The following is a 22546-nucleotide window of genomic DNA, read 5'->3' on the forward strand; positions in this document are numbered from 1 at the left end:
AACCTCCAGCTGGGAAGTTACTGCCTCTTCCTGTACCCTTTCAACCGTGGTCCCATTTATCAATGGACTTCATAACAGATTTACCATCTTCTAGAGGCTACACTACAATCTGGGTGGTGATAGACCGATTCTCCAAAATGGCCCACTTTGTACCATTGAAGAAATTACCAACAGCATCCGAATTGGCCCATCATTTCATTTCTGAGATTTTCAGGCTTCACGGCCTTCCCACCGAAATAGTGTCTGATCGAGGGGTGCAATTTGTAGCAAAGTTCTGGAAATCCCTTTGCACAGCCTTACAAATCAAATTGCAGTATTCCACAGCCTATCATCCACAGTCCAACGGTTCCACGGAACGAGTTAATCAAGACTTGGAGACCTTTCTACGCATTCACCTTTCCTCTTCTCAGGATGATTGGGTAGAACATTTACCCTGGGCTGAGTTCGCTCACAACAATACTTACCATTCTTCTACTGGGCTTACACCTTTCCTCATTGTTTACGGAGCCCATCCTAAAGTTCCAGCATTTCAAAGTCTACCGACACTCGATTTACCAGCAGTGGAAACTTCCCTTAAGCGTTTTTTGAACATCTGGAATCAGGTTCATACCAATCTTCAAAAGGCTTCTCTTCGTTACAAGAAATGGGCTGATAGGAAACGAAGAACAATTCCTAGTCTCAAGGTAGGAGACCAAGTGTGGCTTTCTACAAGGAACTTACGCTTACGAGTACCTTCAATGAAGTTTGCCCCCCGCTTTATAGGTCCTTTTCCAATTGTGGGAATAATTAATCCAGTGGCTTATAAACTCAAACTACCCCCTTACCTCAAAATTCCCTCTTCTTTCCATGTTTCCTTGCTAAAACCTTTGATTTTGAACCGATTTCGGAGACTGTTACCACAACCACCCAAAGTACTCACCCAGAGTGGAATAGAGTTTGAGGTTAAAAAGGTACTTGACTCCCGAATTCGTTATGGCCGGTTACAGTACCTATTGGACTGGAAAGGATATGGTCCGGAGGAACGGTCCTGGGAGTACGCAACAGATGTTCATTCCCCAGCATTAGTTCGCAAATTTCATTCTGAACATCCAGAGAAGCCGAAATTGTGTCCAGGGGCCACTCTAAAGAGGGGGGGTAATGTCACGGTCCGGCGGGAGACTGTGCAGAGGAGCCGGCTCTTACCTGTCCGGTCCCTTTGGAGAGGACCAGCTGGCGGAGGTGCGGGCTGCTGGCGTCGGGCAGGGTGTGCTGGGAGGACAGGCAGGGGCACTGTTTGGCAGCTCAGCAGACTGGCAGCATGTTAGCAGTGCTGCTGTGGAGCAGGGCTTCTGTGTTCTGGCCGGGCTGTGTTCCCGGTGGCCATCTTGGATGTGGGCAAAAAGCCTGTCTTGCCCACACTTCACCAATTTATCACTTCCCTGTGGGCAATTAGCTCCAGCAGCTGCTATAAGACAGGAAGGCCTGGAGGAGGGAAATTGCCAGTGCAACGTCTTTCACAGTATCTGTGAAGCTAGTTCTCTGTGCTCCTGCAGCAACTCCAGTGTCAGGTTCCTGTCACAGCAAATTACCCAAGCCTCCTGATTTAGCCTCACGCAGACTGCCGACTCTGTTCCCGTGTCCTTCCCAGCTACCTGTTCTGGACACCGCAGTAACCAGCCTTCGGAATTTCTCCTTGTAGTACTGGGTCACGGTTCCGGTATCCTCAGCCACCCGCTAACCTGCAGTAGTATCTCTATTCACCTGCCTTTGGAGAACTCTGTTAAACTATTCCAAATAATAAATGCACAAGACCTTCATCCGTCCCGCTCGTTTGTTATTCAGAGATCCAAGTGCACCAGAATCACCTTCCCCAAATCCGGATCCACAAGAATCCTCAGACGTGACAAAAATGCTATTAATTCAATAAGAATTAATTATCATTCGATCATTGTCGATTTGGAAAATGCTGTTGTAACTGGACAGTCAAGGACTACAAGTGGTGTGAGTGGGCCAACTGCTGAAGGACTTCTCAAACATCTGAAAAATTTTCATTTTTTTCAATTAATTCACTTTCTTTGTGATGTACTGAGCCTGCTTTCCAAATTAGTTTTAATCTTTGAAAGAAGAGATATTGACTTGTCTACAATACACAGCAATGTTTCCATTACGCTTGGTGCTTTGAAAAATTTAAAGCGTAAGCCTGGGGGTCAGTTTTGCAGGAACCTGGAAAATGCTGCAAGAAAAATAGGAATTCAGGCTCCTATAGCAGCAGAAAATTGTAAGTTTGAAGAAGATGCAAGGTGTTTTCTAGATCTATTGGTCCAAAACATTTCAGAGAGGATGCATAATATAGCTATACTTGATCATCTAAGTGTCTTAGATATGAGGCATCTTAATGCAGACAAAGGTGTGGGATTTTATGGTGTGGCCGAAATGGCACAGCTTGCTGATTTTTATCAACTGGACGAAGATCTTCTGTTATCAGAATGGGAAGACTTTAAATCTGTATTCTTACAAACGGAAGAAGAAAATTCTGATAATGAAAGATTGTCCATGGTCAACGTGTACAAGACTTTAGAAAAATCTGAAGACACAATTGGCGTAGCATTTCCTCTAATTCAGAAACTTGTTTCAGTTGGCTGTGTTCTACCACTCTCAACTGCTGAAGTTGAAAGAACTTTTTCGCAAGTTAAATTAATCTTAACAGATCACAGAAACCGTCTCAAGGTGGAAAATGTCAACAGCATATTAGCCATTAAGCTAAATGGCAAGGTAAACTACAGAGAGGCGGTAAAGCACTGGATGAAACAGCAAAGAAGAATATTTTCTTGTAGACCACACACAGCTGGCCACCGACCACACTCTACAATCAGAAACACCTGTACTGTAGATTGTGAGCAACAACCAAGGACAACGCACATAAACTGACCCACCCAAGCTACTTGGAGCCCAACTTTCCAGTTCAAAAAGGTGAGTACCAAGTAAATGTGGGAGGAGGGAGAGTATTCCTACTTAGAGGTGGTGGAGTGGCCCTAGTATGTCCATAATCCTGTTATCAGAGTCCCTTTTCTGCTGTGTTCTTTAGTTCTTCAAAGCACAAGCCCTTATTTTTGTGGGGAAGAATTGTACGAGACTAAAAATCTATGGTGGTCTTACAATTCTACTCCAAGGAATAAGCTGTGCTTTGAAGAACTAGGAATGCAGTACAAATGGACTCTGATAACATGCAGTCAGTTTATGTTGTATGGTTCTGTTTCAGCTTCAGCACAGCGCCTAAGAGGATATTTACAGCCAGTGACAAGACGGCATCCGCCTGAGCCTGCATAAATAGTTGGACAGCTGTGGCGATTGCTCTTCTTCAGTTACCAAATCTGCACTCAACATTTCAGATGACAACCGAGGACTCTGCACCTGAGCCACCCAAGCTACTTGGAGCCCAACTTTCCAGTTCAAAAAGGTAGAGTACCAAGAAAATGTGGGAGGAGGGAGAGTATTCCTACTTAGAGGTGGTGGAGTGGCCCTAGTATGTCCATAATCCTGTTATCAGAGTCCCTTTTCTGCTGTGTTCTTTAGTTCTTCAAAGCACAAGCCCTTATTTTTGTGGGGAAGAATTGTTCGAGACTAAAAATCTATGGTGGTCTTACAATTCTACTCCAAGGAATAAGCTGTGCTTTGAAGAACTAGGAATGCAGTACAAATGGACTCTGATAACATGCAGTCAGTTTATGTTGTATGGTTCTGTTTCAGCTTCAGCACAGCGCCTAAGAGGATATTTACAGCCAGTGACAAGACGGCATCCGCCTGAGCCTGCATAAATAGTTGGACAGCTGTGGCGATTGCTCTTCTTCAGTTACCAAATCTGCACTCAACATTTCAGATGACAACCGAGGACTCTGCACCTGAGCCACCCAAGCTACTTGGAGCCCAACTTCCCAGTTCAAAAAGGTAGAGTACCAAGAAAATGTGGGAGGAGGGAGAGTATTCCTACTTAGAGGTGGTGGAGTGGCCCTAGTATGTCCATAATCCTGTTATCAGAGTCCCTTTTCTGCTGTGTTCTTTAGTTCTTCAAAGCACAAGCCCTTATTTTTGTGGGGAAGAATTGTACGAGACTAAAAATCTATGGTGGTCTTACAATTCTACTCCAAGGAATAAGCTGTGCTTTGAAGAACTAGGAATGCAGTACAAATGGACTCTGATAACATGCAGTCAGTTTATGTTGTATGGTTCTGTTTCAGCTTCAGCACAGCGCCTAAGAGGATATTTACAGCCAGTGACAAGACGGCATCCGCCTGAGCCTGCATAAATAGTTGGACAGCTGTGGCGATTGCTCTTCTTCAGTTACCAAATCTGCACTCAACATTTCAGATGACAACCGAGGACTCTGCACCTGAGCCACCCAAGCTACTTGGAGCCCAACTTTCCAGTTCAAAAAGGTAGAGTACCAAGAAAATGTGGGAGGAGGGAGAGTATTCCTACTTAGAGGTGGTGGAGTGGCCCTAGTATGTCCATAATCCTGTTATCAGAGTCCCTTTTCTGCTGTGTTCTTTAGTTCTTCAAAGCACAAGCCCTTATTTTTGTGGGGAAGAATTGTACGAGACTAAAAATCTATGGTGGTCTTACAATTCTACTCCAAGGAATAAGCTGTGCTTTGAAGAACTACGAATGCAGTACAAATGGACTCTGATAACATGCAGTCAGTTTATGTTGTATGGTTCTGTTTCAGCTTCAGCACAGCGCCTAAGAGGATATTTACAGCCAGTGACAAGACGGCATCCGCCTGAGCCTGCATAAATAGTTGGACAGCTGTGGCGATTGCTCTTCTTCAGTTACCAAATCTGCACTCAACATTTCAGATGACAACCGAGGACTCTGCACCTGAGCCACCCAAGCTACTTGGAGCCCAACTTTCCAGTTCAAAAAGGTAGAGTACCAAGAAAATGTGGGAGGAGGGAGAGTATTCCTACTTAGAGGTGGTGGAGTGGCCCTAGTATGTCCATAATCCTGTTATCAGAGTCCCTTTTCTGCTGTGTTCTTTAGTTCTTCAAAGCACAAGCCCTTATTTTTGTGGGGAAGAATTGTACGAGACTAAAAATCTATGGTGGTCTTACAATTCTACTCCAAGGAATAAGCTGTGCTTTGAAGAACTAGGAATGCAGTACAAATGGACTCTGATAACATGCAGTCAGTTTATGTTGCATGGTTCTGTTTCAGCTTCAGCACAGCGCCTAAGAGGATATTTACAGCCAGTGACAAGACGGCATCCGCCTGAGCCTGCATAAATAGTTGGACAGCTGTGGCGATTGCTCTTCTTCAGTTACCAAATCTGCACTCAACATTTCAGATGACAACCGAGGACTCTGCACCTGAGCCACCCAAGCTACTTGGAGCCCAACTTTCCAGTTCAAAAAGGTAGAGTACCAAGAAAATGTGGGAGGAGGGAGAGTATTCCTACTTAGAGGTGGTGGAGTGGCCCTAGTATGTCCATAATCCTGTTATCAGAGTCCCTTTTCTGCTGTGTTCTTTAGTTCTTCAAAGCACAAGCCCTTATTTTTGTGGGGAAGAATTGTACGAGACTAAAAATCTATGGTGGTCTTACAATTCTACTCCAAGGAATAAGCTGTGCTTTGAAGAACTAGGAATGCAGTACAAATGGACTCTGATAACATGCAGTCAGTTTATGTTGCATGGTTCTGTTTCAGCTTCAGCACAGCGCCTAAGAGGATATTTACAGCCAGTGACAAGACGGCATCCGCCTGAGCCTGCATAAATAGTTGGACAGCTGTGGCGATTGCTCTTCTTCAGTTACCAAATCTGCACTCAACATTTCAGATGACAACCGAGGACTCTGCACCTGAGCCACCCAAGCTACTTGGAGCCCAACTTTCCAGTTCAAAAAGGTAGAGTACCAAGAAAATGTGGGAGGAGGGAGAGTATTCCTACTTAGAGGTGGTGGAGTGGCCCTAGTATGTCCATAATCCTGTTATCAGAGTCCCTTTTCTGCTGTGTTCTTTAGTTCTTCAAAGCACAAGCCCTTATTTTTGTGGGGAAGAATTGTACGAGACTAAAAATCTATGGTGGTCTTACAATTCTACTCCAAGGAATAAGCTGTGCTTTGAAGAACTAGGAATGCAGTACAAATGGACTCTGATAACATGCAGTCAGTTTATGTTGCATGGTTCTGTTTCAGCTTCAGCACAGCGCCTAAGAGGATATTTACAGCCAGTGACAAGACGGCATCCGCCTGAGCCTGCATAAATAGTTGGACCCTTCTGTTTTGAACAGCTGACACCTACATCTACTCCAGATGACCTGTAGGATGTTTGATCAGCTACCTGCATCCAATCCACATGGTACTATTATTATAACTTGTATAAAATGCTAGGATTAGTGTTTATTTTAGCACCTTCACAACCTGTGCAGTTCCTCCTGCCTGGGGTGTCGTTCTGTACTCTAGTGCTTCTATCACAAGTCTACCACTGAAATAAAGACCAGAGTGATAGAAGCACCAGAGCAGAGGACGACACCCCTGGCAGGAAAGAATAACTGCACAAGTTGTGACAGGTGCAGGATGATAGAACACTGTAGTTGTAATCTATACAGTAGAGCTACATTGGTGATGAATGGACCACAAATACTTTTATTTAACACTCTTCACTTTCAAATCCTTGTCCGCATGTAAAAGGTAAACATTAAATAAAATGGGTGCACAAACAAAAAACCATGAGTCTTTGTACTCATTTTTAGTTAAGACACATGTCTAAGCATTACAGTATGGACATAATCGTGCCCTCCCGAATGAAAAATGTGCCCTCCCCAATGAAAAATGTGCCCTCCCCGTGATCAGCACCCTGCCCTAAAAAATTCCTAGAGTGAACACTATATCTAGGGCGGTGTGGTGGCCCTCGGTGGCTAAGGATGTGGATCAGTGGGTTCGGGCATGTGACATCTGTGCCCGAAATAAGACTCCTAGAGGGGTTCCTGTTGGCCCATTACATCCACTCTCTATCCCATCTAAGCCATGGACCCACATTTCAATAGATTTTGTGGTGGACTTGCCCAAATCCTCGGGGATGACAGCCATCTGGGTTGTCGTTGACAGGTTTTCGAAGATGGCGCACTTCGTTCCACTGGTTGGGCTGCCATCGGACAGACGCCTGTATGAATTATTTATGCTGCATGTTGTGCCTCTCCACGGGTTGCCACTTGATGTGGTCTCTGACCGCGGATCCCAGTTATTGGCCAAATTCTGGAGGGCATTTTGTTCCGATCTCCAGATTTCTGTCAGCTTGTCGTCAGGCTACCATCCGCAGTCTAATGGGCAGACTGAAAGGGTGAACCAGTCCTTGGAGCAGTTCCTCAGGTGTTATGTCTCCAAGTGTCAGACTGACTGGGTTGCTCATCTGTCCATGGCGGAGTTTGCCTATAACAACGCAGCTCACTCTGCTACAGGGATCTCTCCCTTCCTTTGTGTGTATGGGCATCATCCTAAGGCCAATTCTTTTGACCCCCTGGACTCCACGCCTGGTGGTTCCTCTGTGGTTTCGGTCCTTAGAGGTATTTGGCGGAAAGTGAAGAAAGCCCTTGTGTCTGTGTCATTAGTGACCAAAAGGGTTTTTGATAAGCGGAAAAGACCCTGCAGCTTCAAATTAGTAGACTTCGTCTGGTTGTCTACCAAGAATTTGAAGTTGAGACAGCCATCTCATAAGTTAGGCCCCCGGTTCATCGGCCCTTATAAGATCACCAGGGTTATCAATCCGGTGGCATTTCAGTTAGATCTGCCCCGTTCTTTGGGTATCAATAAAACATTTCATTGTTCCCTTTTAAAACGGGCGATTAGTAATCCTTCTTCCAGTGGAAGACCTTCCCCTCTTCTGATACGTGGCCAGAGGGAGTTTGTTGTTGAAAGGATTCTTGACTCCAAGATGGTTCGGGGTCGGCTGCCATTTTTGGTGCACTGGAAGGGGTATGGCCCGGAGGAGCGGTCGTGGGTGCGCAGTTGTGATCTTCATGCCCCCAGACTGATACGCTCTTTCTTCTCGCAGTTCCCCGATAAACCCGGTGGTAGGGGTTCTTTGACCCCTCGTCAGAGGGGGGGTACTGTTAGGGTCTCCTGCCCTGTGCTGCCATGTCGTCATGGCAACCGGGAGACAAGTGCTAGCGGAGTAACCTGAGCGCAGCTGATACTCCGGTTCGGGTCTTTTGCTGTGCAGTGGTTACAGACTCTGTGCACGGCAGGGGATCCGGTGCTGGTTTTTGTGCTCACAGTCTGTGAGGTCTGAGTGGGGCGTGGACAGCACCTGCTTTATAAGGCCTCTTTTCAGGGTAAGCAGATGCTGCTGAATCTTTGTTGGTTAGTCAGTTCCTGAAAGTTAGCCAGTACTGTGTAGCTTTGTATTTGTTGTTGCTTACTGCAAATAGGCCTGGGGATTTGGTACTGCACTCTGCCAATCCAGACCTAGCAGTAAGACTGGAGTCAGTCGTTTAGCTTGCTGGGGTTCTTTTACTACTCTGTGAACTTAGCAAGTTTGCGGCTGTATTCTAAGACTTGCATGCCTAAATCCTGTCTCACTGTGCAAGGTGTCAGGTCTCAGTTTAGTGGCAGTAAGCTGAACCTGTGCACTGCAAGTGAGAATTAGGATTGTGGAGACTCTCCTTGTGTCTATCATTCCATCTCTGACCAAGGAGTTTACTGCCACACCCGTTGGTAATCCTTTTGGGTTTTGCTGTTGCCCTTAGCAACAGCATTTCGGGTTCTCTACGTATTAAAACACAACATCTTGCTTTTCCCATCTGAGCATTACTAATACTAGGGAGACACCCAGTTCCTTAGCCTCTGGGCTTCTCTGTTCACTTTGTGTGTATTTTGTTACCCTATCACCTTCTGTGTACGTAATGTCATGTGTCCCAGTCTGTCTGTGAGTTCATTTGCTTTGCATACCTATCCGTTCAGACACCAGTACATTCCTGCAGGCACTGGTGTGCATAACAGTTCAAACACCAGTACATTCCTGCAGGCACTGGAGTGCATAACAGTTCTGACACCAGTACATTCCTGCAGGCACTGGTGTGCATAACAATTCTGAATGTGCTCTCTCATCCGGTTGGACAGCAGAAGCCCTTGTTTCCTGCTTGGTAAGAGTACTCATTCATTCAGCAAAGATTACTGCCATACTCCATAGGATAAGCCCAATCTCTTCCGATCTTGGAAGCCAATCTCTGGTAGGCCTGGTCAGTAATTGGTGGGGAGACCCGCAATGAATACCAGGTGCAGTAAACCTATATGCTGAACAGCAGAAGGAAACTACCCACCTACCATCTATTTTCGATCTAATTTTCAGTGTCTACCTGGACACTCTATGTAAGACCTTCTTTATAAAAATACGAGGGGTATGTGATATGGATCCGTTTTAGGTATCATGAACCCCCACAACAAAGGGGACACCAGATACTAATATCCCCCCTTCTGCAAGGGGCATTGAGAGATAGAGGCTCTGTAACCAATGTCTTTTTGATGGTTAGCCCTCAAGGAGGTACTAATCCTTGAATTAAAAAGCCTTATGGTAACAGCACTGTCTCAACGTAGAGCAGCAGGTGTTTAAGTACCCATAGAGGCAAAACTTTTACTCACTGAGATCTATGACTTGTACTGTTGAGAGTGATAATAGTAAGGAATTATTTGCAACTATACAGACCGCTGAACGATGAACCCTGTGGGGATAATTAATCTGTCTTGTGATACTGAGTATAGACAGTGACATTCAAGTAATTATTTATTAAGTCAAATATTTTCACCTAGGCAGTTATTCACTATCAAGTACAACTCCATCTATGGGGTGCCAATTATGCAAAATAAACTGGTAATTTGCATATACTGTATACATAAAATAACGCTTTTAAGTTGTGTGCTACTTAATCTTATTTTAATATTAATTAAAAGTTAAGTTTTATTGTCTGACTACAATCATAAGAGTTCCCCAACACAGAGTCTTTCTTTCTTTTTTATTTTTCCTTTTTGGTGTCACAGTGACATCACATATATCTATTATAATAATACATAGACATGACTAAGGAGGTGAGGGGATCTGGGAGTGTTACAGTGACATCACTTATATCTATAGTAATAATACAGGGACATGACTGGGGAGGTGAGGTGATCTGGGAATGTCACAGTGACATCACTTATATCTATAATAATAATACAGGGACATGACTGGGGAGGTGAGGGGATCTTGGAGCATCATAGTGACGTCACTTATATCTATAGTAATAATGCCGGGACATGACTGGGGAGGTGAGGGGATCTGGGAGTGTTACAGTGACGTCACTTATATCTATAGTAATAATACAGGGACATGACTGGGAGGTGAGGGGGTCTGGGAATGTCACAGTGACGTCACTTATATCTATAATAATACAGTGACATGACTGGGGAGGTGAGGGGATCTGGGAGCATCACAGTGACATCACTTATATCTATAATAATACAGGGACATGACTGGGGCGTGAGGCGGTCTGGAAGCAGCACAGTGACATCACTTATATCTATAATAATAATAATACAGGGACATGACGGGGTGTGAGGGGGTCTGGAAGCAGCACAGTGACATCACTTATATATATAATAATAATACAGGGACATGATTTGGGAGCTTCACAGTGATATCACTTATATCTATAATAATGATAATAATACATAGACATGACTAAGGAGGTGAGGGGGTCTGGGAGTGTCACAGTGACATCGCTTATATATAGTAATAATACAGGGACAAGACTGGAGAGTTGAGGGGAACTGGTAGCATCACCGTGACATCAAGTGACATCACTTATATCTATAGTAATAATACAGGGACATGACTGTGGAGGTGAAGTGATCTGGGAGCGTCACAGTGACATCACATATATCTAAAGTAATATATGGACATGATTGGGGAGGTGAGGGGATCTGGGAGCGTCACAGTGACATCACTTTTATCTAAGGTAATAATACAGGGACATGACTGGGAAGGTGATCTGAGGGTATTTACAATGATATTGATGTTTCCCTCATTTTGCAGGATTACACAGTGGTGAAGAAAACATCCAGCAGCCGTCCCTGTGTGTCAGGAGGACTGAGCAGGACCCAGAGCCCCATCACGGTGCCTCCACCTAACTCACTAATACATGAGAGACACAATGACCAGAAGATCCTGGAACTCACCAACAAGATCATTCAGCTGCTGACTGGAGAGGTGACTGCTGGGAATGGGGCATTATACAGTAACACCGGGGGACGTATCTGGGTGGTGACTGGAGGGGTGACTGCTGGGAATGGGACATTATACAGTAACACTGGGGGATGTGTTTCGGTGATGACTGGAGAGGTGACTGCTGGGAATGGGACATTATACAGTAACACCAGGGGACGTGTCCGGGTGATGACTGGAGAGGTGACTGCCGGGAATGGGACATTATACAGTAACACCAGGGGACGTGTCTGGGTGGTGACTGGAGAGGTGACTGCCGGAAATGGGACATTATACAGTAACACCAGGGGATGTGTATGGGTGATGACTGGACAGGTGACTGCCGGGAATGGGACATTATACAGTAACACCGGGGGGGTGTATGGATGATGACTGGAGAGGTGACTGCTGGGAATGGGACATTATACAGTAACACCAGGGGACGTGTCTGGGTGATGACTGGAGAGGTGACTGCTGGGAATGGGGCATTATACAGTAACACCAGGGGATGTGTCTGGGTGATGACTGGAGAGGTGACTGCTGGGAATGGGACATTATACAGTAACACCAGGGGACGTGTCTGGATGATGACTGGAGAGGTGACTGCTGGGAATGGGGCATTATACAGTAACACCAGGGGATGTGTCTGGGTGATGACTGGAAAGGTAACTGCTGGGAATGGGACATTATACAGTAACACCAGGGGATGTGTCTGGGTGAAGACTGGAGAGGTGACTGCTGGGAATGGGGCATTATACAGTAACACCGGGGGATGTGTCTGGGTGATGACTGGAAAGGTGACTGCTGGGAATGGGACATTATACAGTAACACCAGGGGATGTGTCTGGGTGATGACTGGAGAGGTGACTGCTGGGAATAGGACATTATACAGTAACACCAGGGGATGTGCCTGGGTGATGACTGTATCACTGTGTGTGTCAGGTTCCTATAAGGTGTCAGGATGTCACTGTCTATGTATCTATGCAGGAGGGGGAGTATATAGAGGAACACAGGGGTCTGTACAAGGACGTGATGATGGAGAATCACCGGCCCCTCACATCACTGGGTAAGAGGAGACTGTCATGTATTGTACAGGGGAGAGCAGGTATGGGGGCCCCCTATATACACACATCAACTGATAATCACATATATACAATGTACTCAGTCACTGTGTGTCTCCTACAGATGGACCCAGTAACAGAGATACCCCAGAGAGATGTCCCCGTCCTCTGTATTCCCAGGATTGTACAGAGGAGAATCACAGGACCCCACAGGAGGATCAGGTAGGTGGGATTTAGGGTCTCCCCAATATACCAAAGTGACTGTCACTATATGATCTGTAGAGGAGCTGTGTGTCTTATACACTGATATTATACTGTTTCACCTCAGTTTAATCTGACTGTATGCAAATGTCATTATAGTGTTTTTTTTTTCTTTTTAGGTAGAACGTCTTTCTGATATTAAAACAGAAGATATAGAGGGAGAAGAAGAGACGTATGTGACTGATATAAAGGCAGAAGATACAGAGGGAGAAGAAGAGACGTATGCGACTGATATGAAGGCAGAAGATATAGAGGGAGAAGAAGAGACGTATGTGACTGATATGAAGGCAGAAGATATAGAGGGAGATGAAGAGACGTATGTGACTGATATAAAGGCAGAAGATATAGAGGGAGAAGAAGAGACGTATGTGACTGATATAAAGGCAGAAGATATAGAGGGAGAAGAAGAGACGTATGTGACTGATATGAAGGCAGAAGATATAGAGGGAGAAGAAGAGACGTATGTGACTGATATAAAGGCAGAAGATATAGAGGGAGAAGAAGAGACGTATGTGACTGATATAAAGGCAGAAGATATAGAGGGAGAAGAAGAGACGTATGTGACTGATATAATGGCAGAAAATATAGAGGGAGAAGAAGAGACGTATGTGACTGATATAAAGGCAGAAGATACATTGGGAGAAGAAGAGACGTATGTGACTGATATAAAGCCAGAAGATATAGAGGGAGAAGAAGAGACGTATGTGACTGATATAAAGGCAGAAGATATAGAGGGAGAAGAAGAGACGTATGTGACTGATATGAAGGCAGAAGATATAGAGGGAGAAGAAGAGACGTATGTGACTGATATAAAGGCAGAAGATATGAAGGGAGAAGAAGAGACGTATGTGAGGGGTGATCAGCAGTGTAAGGAGGAGGAGATCCCTACAGATATCAGCACAGGTGAGTAATAAACACTTATTACAGAAGTCACATATTCTCATTGCTCAGTCACTACAGCAATCTCTTATCCTACACCCTCCTCTGCCATCAGCCCTGTTCTCAATCGGGTGTTTTTAATGCATGGCTATCCATGACAAATATCACATGTAGAGAGTTATTACATACAACACTATAATCTTATTAGAAGTAACAAGCAGAAGTTTATTATTAGTGATTATATATAAATGTGTATGTATATCATATAATTAGTATTGTTTTTTGTGGAGTGCCTAATTTATATGTATTTTGTTAGATGATGCAGGTATGAAATATTTCCTGCTATACAGTAGACCTGAGCTCACCAAATACAATTCGTATAAGATTCAGAAATAAAATGAAATTTGAATCTAGAACCTCAAGTAAAACATAGTAAAAGCTTATCACAAGTACATATCTGTATAATCATAAGACAAGCGTTTTGCACTTGTTGTCACCCTTGCATGGGCGGGCTTGTTCTTATCCAGTCCAATTCACTCTAAATACAAATTGTGTGTCAACCAACGCATTTCGTCAATAGTGACTTCTTCAGGGCTGTTTTCTGTTAAAGGCTTTATCCTCAAATATCAGTTGTGTAGACTTGTAATAATTGTGTAACCTTCAGACGGTAATTGTGGACTTGTTCATGATGAACATATTCCTAATTACTTGTGAATAATAGTTCCTGCTCTGTGCAGTTCTGAGGTTATGACTTTAGGGAATGTAATGGCCAGATCCAATATTGCTCAATCTAAGGTCTCCCAGTAGCCTTACTACATACATAAATGTGTCTTGCACTCACTCTATTAACTAACAATAATAAACAGTGGAGTTTTAGTTCATGTATTGCTCAGTGCATTTAAGCCTGCAGCTCCCGACAAGGGACCCCACTATACTGCAGGTCCTACTCTATGGCTCAAAATAATTACCATAAAAACAGCTATCACATTAGTGTTAGACTTTAGGTTTGCTCTCAGCGGCGGAACAGTGGCCGGAAGGCTTGGATAGGTTTTCAGAGCACCAGTCTGACGTGCCACCACATCTCACGTGGCCCTCCAATTCACCAGATCTGGGACTGTTTGGCTGGGTCCGGCATTGTACTGTTGGTGCAGTTCCGGATGCGTTTGGTACGATTGGTGGTTGCCAGACGCCCTAAATGCCTGTGGTCCCGATTTGTCGTGATCTACTTTCGCCCACTGTTCCCCCGCTGAGATTCTTGGTGTCCATGCTTCTTCCACTGTAGACGGATACTACTCACTGTCTACAAGGGATCACCAACAAACAAATGCCGGTCTCGGCCAAAACCAATGGCTCCCTTTTGCCAGTCGTATCACGTGCACGACCCATGGTCCCATCTGAAAAAGAAACTATCTCAACAAATTTGCATTGTATCAATACCTCAGACATTCACAATGATCATCCAGTAGTTTTAGTGTCACCATCTACACCAGGGGTGGGAAATTATTTCAGCTGGGGGGCCTCTTAACACTTCCAGTGAATATTCGAGGGCCACACACCAGGGCGGGGACTAATATGAATGACAAATATTTGTAGCAGTAAGTCCTGGGCTGCGCAGAGACTGCACAAAGTACATTTTTGCAGCTCTGCGTACACATACGATCGTACACTTGCACGGGTGAATTTACACTCCTCCTGGGGGCGGCGACTACCCGAACGCAGGACAGCAAAATTTGCAGCACAGTGATCAGGTCTGAATCAGCCCCTTAGTCAGCAGTTGCTGCAAAATGAGACCCGTTATAGGGCCCAATTCAGACCCGGTCGCTGCTGTGTATTTTCACACAGCGGGTGATTGGGTCTGAACTGCGCATGCATTGCAGCGCGCAGGCACATCGGTCCGCCACGCTGGGGAGCGTCAGGCAGTGATGGGATGGTGCGAACAAAGCGATCGCAAGGTGATTGACAGGAAGAGGACGTTTGTGGGTCCACCCCTAATCTACACGCATGTGCACGTCAGTATTTTGTTCAGAGGGCTGCTGTATTTTTATTTCTCATACGTCCTAGAGGATGCTGGGGTCACTTCAGAACCATGGGGTATAGACTGATCCACAGGAGACATGGGCACTTTAAGACTTTTCCAGAGTGTGAACTGGCTCCTCCCTCTATACCCCTCCTCCAGACCTCAGTTTAGAATCTGTGCCCAGGCAGACTGGATGCACTCCAGGGGAGCTCTACTGAGTTTCTCGGGAAAAAGACTTAGGTTAGGTTTTTTATTTTCAGGGAGCACTGCTGGCAACAGCCTCCCTGCTTCCTGGGACCTAGGGGAGGAAGTAGGAACCAACTTCTGTGAGTTTCATGGCTCTGCTTCTAAGCTGACAGGACACCATTAGCTCCTGAGGGGTACTGAACGCTAGCTGCGGCTATGTGCTCACTCCCACAGCCTGCCGTCACCCCCCTTACAGCGCCAGAAGTCAGAAGACAGGTGAGTGTAAGAGGAAAAGACTCTTCAACATCGGGACGGCTAGAAAGGTACTGCGCAGCGCGGGGGGAGGGGGGGGATGCTGCGCGCCATGCTCCCACACACACAGGCACTGCAGGGTGCGGGGGGGGGGCGCCCTGTGCAGCATGAACCCTTATAGGACTGGCAGATTAGGGGCATAAGTTGCTGCGGCACAGTCCTACCCCCGCCAGTATAAACATGAGTCTCTCTAAGTCTGAGTGAAAGCGCGTCATTACGGGGGCGGGGCTTCTTCCTCAGACACCCAGCACACTGCTCAGCGCCATTTTCTCTCCCTCCAGGCTGCAGAAAAGACCGCTGGTCCTCTTCCACTGCTGAAACAAGTATCAGGGTGCAAAACGGGGGGTCTGTCCCCTATAAGCCCCAGTGTGTCTGTGGTGTGTTGTACACGTGTGTGGCATGTCTGAGGCAGGGAGCTCTTCCCCTGAGGAAGCCATTATGGGGACACAGAGTTGTAATGCGGTGGTGCTGTCGGCACACCATGAGCCTGAATGGGTGAAAGAATTACGTGATAGTGTGAGTCATATCAGTAAGAGATTGGATAAGTCTGAGTCTCATGCAGAAACTTGGAGAAAGTCTGTGGAAGATGTGATTTGTCAAAACTCTGTGTTTTCATCCACAGGGGATCCCTCTGGGTCCCATAAGAGGTCCTTTGCTCAGGTTATACAGACCGACACGGACGCTGATTCCTGTGTCGACACTGGTAATTCCAGGGCAATAGATCCAAAATTAGCTAAAAACATTCAGTACATGATTGTGGCTATAAAGGAGGTGTTAGAGGTTACAGAGATCCCTTCTTTACCTCAGCAGAAGGGTTACCTTTATAAAGAAAAGAAAACTAATGTAACGTTTCCTCCTTCTCATGAACTGAACACTCTCTTTGAGGGTGTCTGGGCAAACCCTGAAAAGAAGTGACAGATCCCCAAAATAATTCAGGCTACTTATTCTTTCCCGGTAGAGGACAGGACAAAGTGGGAGTCACCCCCCGTTTTAGACAGGGCCCTGTCACGGTTAACAAAAAAGGTGATTCTCCCTGCACCTGGGATGGCTGCTCTCAAGGAGCCGGCAGAACGCAAGTTGGAGACTACATTAAAGTCTATTTATGTGGCCAATGGGACACTACTCATGGCCTACCATTGCCTGTGTGTGGGTGAGTAGTGCTATTGAAAAGTGGTCAGATAACTTGTCTTCTGAAATTGACACTATAGATAGAGACAAGGTCCTCCTTACGTTGGGTCATATAAAAGACGCTGCAGCATACATGCGTGAAGCTATGAGAGATATTGGGCTCTTGGGATCAAGAGCATCTACCATGGCAGTCTCGGCACGGAGGGCGTTGTGGATTCGCCAGTGGAATGCTGACGCAGATCCTGAAACAAATATGGAGTCTCTCCCGTATAAAGGGGAGGCCTTGTTTGGTGATGGGCTAGATGCTTTAGTTTCAGCAGCTACTGCAGGTAAATCAACTTTTTTGCCTTATGCTCCTACGTCGGCAAAGAAACCTCATCACTTTCAGATGCAGTCCTTTCGGCCCAATAGATACAAAAAGGGTAAAGGTTCCCCTTTCTTGGCAGGTAGAGGAAGGGGACGAGGAAAAAGGTCCTCAGCGTCCCCAGGATCACAGGAGCAGAAGTCACCTGCTTCTGCCAAGTCTACAACATGACGCTGGGGCTCGTCTGCAGCTTTTCAGTCAGTTCTGGGTTCATTCTGGCCTAGACCCGTGGGTCTTACAAATTGTGTCCCACGTGTACAAACTGGAGTTTCACGGCGTTCCCCCGCGCTGCTTTTTCAAATCGGCCTTACCAGTTTCTCTCCCTGACAGGGAGCTGGTAACTGCAGCAATGCAAAAATTGTGCCAGGATCAAGTCATTGTCCTGGTTCCCCTCTCACAACAGGGAGAAGGTTTTTATTCGAGCCTCTTCGTAGTTCTGAAGCCGGACGGCTCGGACAGACCAATCCTGAACCTAAAATCTCTGAATCTATACCTGAAAAGGTTAAAATTCAAGATAGAATCTCTGAGAGCAGTGATCTCCAGTCTGGAGGAAGGGGATTTCATGGTATCAGTGGACATAAAAGATGCCTACTTACATGTTCCCATTTATCCTCCGCATCAAGCTTATCTGAGTTCGCGGTACAGGATTGTCATTACCAATTTCAGACGTTGCCGTTTGGACTCTCCACGGCACCGAGGGTCTTCACCAAGGTGATGGCAGAGATGATGGTCCTCCTTCATCAGAAAGGAGTCAATATAATTCCTTACCTGGACGATCTCCTAATAAAAGCGAGGTCCAGGGAACGGTTGGTGCAGAACATTGCACTATCCCCGACAGTGCTTCAACAACACGGTTGGATCATAAACATTCCAAAATCACAATTGGAACCTACAACAATGTTATCCTTTCTGGGAATGATTCTGGACACAGAAGGGTATTTCTTCCAGTGGAAAAGGCTCTGGAAATCCAGAAAATGGTCAAATTCTGAAACCGACAAGAGTGTCAATTCATCAATGCATTTGGTTGTTGGGAAAGATGGTAGCGGCCTTCGAGGCCTTGCAGTTTGGCAGATTCCATACCAGGGTATTCCAGTGGGATATGTTGGACAAGTGGTCCGGATCTACACATGCACCAGAGGATAATCCTGTCATCAAAAGCCAGAATTTCGCTCCTGTGGTGGCTACACAGTGCTCACCTACTGCAGGGTCGCAGATTCGGGATTCAGGACTGGGTCCTGGTAACCACGGATGCAAGTCTGCAAGGCTGGGGGGCAGTCACACGGAGTAAGCTTCCAAGGAAGATGGTCAAGTCAGGAAACTTATCTTCACATAAACGTTCTGGAGTTGAGAGCCATTTACAACGGCCTTCTACAAGCAAAGCATCTTCTTCAAGATCTACCCATACAGATCCAGTCCGACAATGTAACAGCAGTGGCGTACATAAACAGTCAGGGCAGAATAAAAAGCAGAGCGGCGATGGCAGAGGCGACAAGAATCCTCCTCTGGGCGGAAAAACATGCAAGCGCTCTCTGCAATTTTCATTCCGGGAGTGAACAACTGGGAAGCAGACTTCCTCAGCAGACATGATCTCCATCCAGGAGAATGGGGCCTCCACCCACACGTCTTCGCAGAGCTGGCAGATCTTTGTTGAGTCCCTCAAGTAAACATGATGGCATCTCGTCTCATCAAGAGGCTTCAGAGATATTATTCCAGGTCGAGAGACCCTCAAGCAATAGCAGTGGATGCACTGGTGACACAGTGGGTGTTTCAGTCGGTGTATGTCTTCCCTCCACTTCCACTGATTCCAAAAGTTCTCAAGATTGTAAGGAGAAGAAGGGTTCGGGCGATCCTCATTGTCCCAGACTTGCCAAGGAGGGCTTGGTATCCAGATCTTCAAGATTTACTCATAGAAGATCCTCGACCTCTTCCTCTTCACGAGGACCTGCTGCAGTAGGGGTCATGCGTGTATCAAGACCTATCGCGGCTACGTTTGACGGCATGGCTGTTAAACGCCAGATCCTAGCCCGAAAGGGTATTCCAGAAGAAGTCATTCCCACTTTCATTCGGGCCAGGAAAGGAGTAACATCTAAACATTACCACCGTATTTGGAGAAAATATGTATCTTGGTGTGAATCCAAGAAGGCTCCAACGGAAGAGTTTCACTTGGGACGTTTTTCTCCATTTTCTACAGGCGGGTGTGGATGCGTGTCTGAAATTGGGCTCCATTAAGGTCCACATTTCGGCCTTATCAATTTTCTTTCAGAAACAGTTGGTCTCCCTTCCAGAAGTTCAGATGTTCGTGAAAGGGGTTTTTCCCATCCAACTTCCATTTTCACCGTGGGATCTTAACATGGTGTTGCAGTTCCTTCAATCACATTGGTTTGAACCTCTACAGGAGATAGTTAACATTTCTCACTTGGAAAGTGGTCATACTGTTGGCCTTAGCATCCGCAAGTTTGGTCAATCAGTGTTGCAGGGTTATCCGCACTTTCCCGCCCGTTCTGGAGCTTTGTTATAACTCCATGGTTCTGAAGTGACCCCAGCATCCTATTAGGTATTAAAATCCTATTTTTATTTTAGTATTACTATTTTATTGCAGTGATCTTTCTAAAAAAGCATCTTATACGCACCTTAGAGTCGCTCCAACAACTCCCCGCTGGGTCGAGACAACGCTTACCCACGTGTACAGTGAGGCAGGCACAGGTTCTGGTGAACCGTCATGGGCAACTTTGCACAGACATTATCCAATGTAGCTGAGCAGTTTATACCAGCTCCTATACCAGTGATAGGTTTCCCTATTAACCCTTACATGCAACATTCATTCTGAGGTTTATACACCTAGGGAATTGTCAGCCTCTCAAAAAAGCAGCCTGAAAGGCTGGTGGTAAGTAAATCACATAGACATGCTACAACATCTTCACAGTCTACACATGATTTAGATGAGGATTCGTTGGAGGATGAGGACTCATTGCACTGCGGATGGTCTCAGCTCAGTGGACATACCTGAGCTAATTAGTGCTAAGTCATTCTTTCCTTAGAAGAGGCAGCAAAGCCTGTGTTAAAAACTAAGGCAACTGTGTTTAAACATCCCAAACAGCTGATGGAAATTTTTTGTTTACGCCCAGTAGGAAGTTAGAATTCCAGTTATCCTCGTCCAGCTGGGGACTGTTTTAAAAAAAAAAGGGAGGTGGCTCCCAAAGTACATTCGCAAGTCTTAGATTGGTGCAAAAATCTACATTACTTTTATTTTCAACATCAATAAATGATGTCACGGGGTGTGTGGCCTGACTGGAAAGGCAGCAGGAAGCAGGATAAAGGAGCTCTGCTTATATAGGTCCTTTCTGCCTTTTATAGCTGTCCTACGGGCTCTTTCGGGCCCTTTCTTGCCCCTCTGTGTGTTTTGTAGGTTGCGGAGCCGGGGAGCCACTCATTTGGCTTTTGCAGGTTGTGGCGTACTCCCGGATCCGAAGCCGCGGACTGAAGTTGTGCAGTGATCCCACCACGGACCAGACCTCAGCGAGGTAGCGCTGCTACTCGCCAAGGGCTGTGCGCCCTGTCCACTCTTGTGCCTAGCCGTGCTGTTGGAGTCATGTGGAGAGGCTGACTGGGGATCAGCGGTGACCGCGGCTGGAGACACAGAGCGGAGCTGCTCTTCCGGCATCTGATGCGGTGCATACTACGGGAATTGGTGGCCTCAGCAGGGATGCATCAGGTTAGTCAGCTCACCCGCCCGCAGCCTGCCTTCTCCTACTGTCCGGCCGTTGAAGCCCTGAGTCGTGGCAGCGGGAAATACATGGAGCGCTTGCCTGTCATCACTCCAGCAGTGTCCCGGCATCTCCCCTCTCCTCGTAACCCATGGTGCTATGGGGAAATCTGGTGGAGCTGTGAATTATAGAGGACATACAGGTGTGGTTCCTGTGCAGCCAGATACGCTACCCTGTACCACTGCATCCTGGTACCTCTATTCTCCTGCCTTTTTACTGACCTGGTTCTCCCACCATAGCCGGCCAGTTTCTTCTGGTCTGGGATTCCCTGCCAGAAGTGCCATCTTGAAAACTGGCAATATAGCCACATGCCCTCCTGAAACCAGCCGCTTCCCTGGGAGCTACAGACACTGACAGCCCATGATCAGTGCCCTTCACTACAGCCTCAGTGATTTCTGGCAGGGACTTCTGCCGCTGCAGCCCTACCTGGGCAGTAAGTGGTCGTCTGAACTGCTTTTATTATTATTATTGTCTGGCCTCCACTCCTGCTCTGTCGACTCCCTCTGGTGGCAGACTGTGCTGACTACATCCTCCATACTGTTTGACTGCTGCTGGGGTTTTTTCCCCTCCTGCTCCCCTGAATCCCCGTAAGATCCAATTAGCACTCTTGGGGCTTCAGTATAGCTACGGCGTAACAGTCCATGTGTCCAGGACAGTAGCAGGCTCCAGTTGCTGGCTCCTATAAATTCAAGGATGGCATCTTCATGCTATTACCCATAAACAACTGACCACACAATGTTTCTGTAACCGATGGCCACTGGGGGTCTATGCTCACTGATGTCTCCCTATTTCCACACTTTAATACTTCTGCTATGTCGCTACTGGCCTCCTGACCTTGGTCTTTCATCTCCGTAATGTTATGCTAATGAATGGGCAGAACTGGAAAATCATCTCATAAGAAAGCTAAACCTCGTCCTTAACAGGAAACCTCTCAAACTGACTTGAGGTCTTTTTCTTCTGCCTAATCAACTAACATTGAGCCTCAGTCCTGATCATTCAGAATCTTCTCCCATTCCGTCTTCTCCAAGTCCTTCCATGATGGCTTAAACCCATTGTTTAAACTCGTTGTTTAAATCCATGGCAAGCCAGGTGGGCTCTCTTCTTCTCTCGGTTCTCCTTTAAACTATTAACCGCCCAGCAACCTTAAATTGAAGAGCAGATGCACTTTCTCGTTCTTTTCAAACGGTTGATTCACTCAACTCCTTTGAGAAACAATTTATTCTGATTCTGGCTTCATTTGCTTCAACTCGTATTGTTCCTATACCTCCTCTGGGGAGAACTTTTGTAGCACCAAAATTTTGCAGGCAATTGCTTACTTGGGCTCATTCTTCATCTTTCATGGGTCATGCCGGTAGTCTTAAGACTCTCAA

This window comes from Pseudophryne corroboree (genome assembly GCF_028390025.1).
Source record: "Pseudophryne corroboree isolate aPseCor3 chromosome 3 unlocalized genomic scaffold, aPseCor3.hap2 SUPER_3_unloc_13, whole genome shotgun sequence".
NCBI classification, from domain to species: domain Eukaryota; kingdom Metazoa; phylum Chordata; class Amphibia; order Anura; family Myobatrachidae; genus Pseudophryne; species Pseudophryne corroboree.